Genomic DNA, 3325 nt, shown 5'->3' on the forward strand with positions numbered 1-3325 from the left:
GCAACGAAGACACAACACAGCCAAAAATAAAAATAAATAAAATAAATAAATTAAAAATAAATAAATAAATAAATACTTAACAATAGCACAAAATGTGGGAGTAGGCAAATGCAGTTAATGCAGTCAAAGATTTTTGCATTGTCTGGGAAAGTAAAGTAGTAATTTATGTTATACTGTATTAGGTCAAGGATGCATGTTACAATCTTAGGGTTATCACTTAAAGAATAATAAAGGTTGTATAACTAACAGAGGGAGGAAATGGAATAATAAAAATATGTGATTTATCCAAAGTGGGCAGGAAAATAGGAAAAAGAGGACAAGAAACAGGTGGGACAGGTAGAGAAAAAAAACAGTAAGTGGTAGATATAAATGCCAGTATATCAGTACTTACATTAAACATGTATGGGATAAGTACTCCTGTTATAACACAAAGCTTATCAGACTAGATAAACGGTAAGAGACACACCTTACCTGTAAGGTGTACACGCAAAACTTGTACATGCAAACAGTAGCAAAAAGAAAGCTGATGTCATCATAATTATATCTGGAAAAGCTGATTTTTAAAATGACTTAACATTTTTAAAAACCAGACTTTAGTACTTTTTAAGAGCAGTTCTAGGTTTACAGCAAAATTGAGCAGAACAGAATTCCCAAATATCTCCTCTCCCCACATACCCACAGCCACTCCCTCTATCAAAGTCTGCACCCCCCCCCCAGAGTGGTACATTTGCTACAATCAACGAACCTACATTGATTCATCATTCTCACCCCAAGTCCAATGCATTTACCCCATGAACCCAGCAAGGAGGTTGAAAGGTTTTGGTTATACTGAGTTTGAGGACCTGAGTTTGGATTCCTTGCTCAGTATGCTGAGCATCTGTGAAGTGTTTCTAGGGAACAGGGGATTTCGAATGGACATTGCTGATCAAGTACAGGATGAATACAGGAATGATCATTCTTTTGGCCAAGATAGAAATCGGTATTCTGACAAAACAGATATACACAGTAGGGCCCATCCTGCTGCAGACAGCTTTGATGACTACCCACCCAGAAGAAGTGATGATAGCTTTGGACACAAATGTTGAGATCATTGTGATTCACACTGATATCATGATGGGTGCCAGGATGAGTAGTCGGATGGTGCACACCGGGATATGGATTGATATGGGGGCTGGGATTGCTATGATGACTGAGGCAGTAGAGACTATGACAGAGGCTGTGATTACAGGACAGGCGGTGGCAGGAAGACCATTTGGTCATGGGTACCATAGGGATGATACCTACAGAGAAAGAGGGGACCACTATGAAGACAGACATGACAGACGAGATGACCGGTTGTGGAGCTCCCGAGATGAACATAGGCATGATGATAGAGGTCCTCCCACCCACAGACCCAACGTGAATGTAAAGCCTCAGGGTACTCCCAAGGATGATGATTCCTCTGCTAGCACCTTGCAGACCACGTGAGCAGCCTCTATCTATAGAGGGGCAAAGCCTAACTGACACAGTCGCTAGACACGTTCCCCAAAACTAGAACTTCAACCTCGGGAGAGACACAAAAGCTGCCCAAGTGAAGAAACTCAGGTAAAGGGAAGGGTTGAAGAGAGGAAGTAAGTCATCACAGACGGACCTCAGCCGCATCTGACAGAAATGCACAAAGAAAAGAGAAAGAAGTCTTTAGAAAAGGAAACATTCAATAAGGAGGAAGATTGTCGCTCTCCAACTTCCAAGCCTCCAAAACCTGAGCAGCCTCCAAAGGCAATGCCAGCCCCTCCACCAAAGGAGAATGCTTGGGGGAAGCTGATCTCAGAGCTCAGACATAGAGCAACCACAGTAGTTCTGGCTCAGCCAACTGAGGAAGGACCAGCAGGAAAGGTGAAAAGAAACTAGATGGGTGAATGTCCCAAAAGGTCAGCGTGGCAACTCCAGCCCTAATCCAGTACAGGAAGGGAACAAAGACGACCAGAGGAGTCAGGTGGGAAGGATGGTAAAAAGGATCAGGACTCCTGATCTGCGCCTGAGCCAAAGAAACCTGAAGAAAATCCAACCTTCAGGTTCAGTTCTGCAAGCAGTCATGCTACTCTCTCCTTTGATGGTGAAGATGAAAATGAGGGCGATGATTACAACGAATAGACCTCTACATCCTCTGCTTTCTCCTATTCTCTCTCTGCCCTGGAACATTCGAGAGCAAATCAAACCTCTATTCAGGCAAGATAAAATAAAACTCACCATCTCCTGGCAGGGAGTGGGGGAGGATCAACCCACCAGGATGATTGAACAGTTCTGTGACTGAGGGATTTTCCGGGACTTGGGATCTTCTGTTTTAAAACAGGGAAAGTTCTGGGCCAACTAGGATATATTGGTCCCCTTTTATGGCAGCAAAAGACCAGGGATCCTGTGTGTCACAGGTAAGCCCTAGGCTTCCTTGTAGTCTCTGTTTTGCTGTATTTCCCACCTTTCAACACGGCCCCAACTCCACTCACTGTCTGATAACCCAGTTTACAGCTCTGCTGCCTGCCTGCGCCTCCTTTCTGTGACCACAGCAGCTGTTATTCTCTGTCCTGGTAGTCGGACCCAATCTCTCTCCTAGGCTATGGCCCCTAATTCTTTTAGGACTCTGCCCTAGGATCTTGTATTAAAAAGAGGGTGATTATCTATCTATCTATCTAGATATATATATAGATAGATATTCATTCTATATATATAAATGTATTTCAATATAAATAAATATATATTTCTATACCCATCTATATCTGTATCTCTCTGGAAGAAGAAAACAGGTCCCAAGGTTGCTTCTGGAAAAACAAACAGGTTGGCCAAGGCACAAGGGTGGGAGGATAGGAGGAAGACTGTTTCCTTCTTTTAGCAGCTTTATTGAGATGTAGTTCACATAACATACAATTCACCTATTTGAAGTGTAGAATTCAATGATTGAATATATTGACAGAGTTGTGCAACCAGGAAGGAGAATTTAAAATGTGTATCCTTTTGTATCTTTTGAAGTAGGTGCCCAGGAACAGTCCTCGGTAGCTTTCTGAAAGACTGTCTCCCAGATTATAATCCTCTGGTTGGCTTGAATAAAATTTTCCATTTCTTGGTTAAAAAATAAAAATAAAATAAAATAAGGCCCAAGGCACACTTCAGGCCAAAGGACCCCTCAGGATTTTCACTGGTTGGTAACTTTTGCTGTCAGAGGATGGAGGGGAACTCCTCAAAAGACCACAGCCTGGGATCCAGATCTTTCCCCTCTCGTCTCCCCAGGGAACTTGCCTCTTTGCAGAGCACTGATTTCAGCACAGCACTCTGTCAACATTTTCAGGCACCT

At 42.9% G+C, this 3325-nt stretch overlaps 1 pseudogene; it reads left to right on the forward strand.

The window, feature by feature from the left end:
* Positions 1 to 791: 791 nt before the first annotated feature.
* On the forward strand, positions 792 to 2133 carry LOC133105016 (eukaryotic translation initiation factor 4B-like; annotated as a pseudogene).
* Positions 2134 to 3325: the final 1192 nt, after the last annotated feature.

This window comes from Eubalaena glacialis, chromosome 14 (assembly GCF_028564815.1).
Source record: "Eubalaena glacialis isolate mEubGla1 chromosome 14, mEubGla1.1.hap2.+ XY, whole genome shotgun sequence".
Lineage (NCBI taxonomy): Eukaryota > Metazoa > Chordata > Mammalia > Artiodactyla > Balaenidae > Eubalaena > Eubalaena glacialis.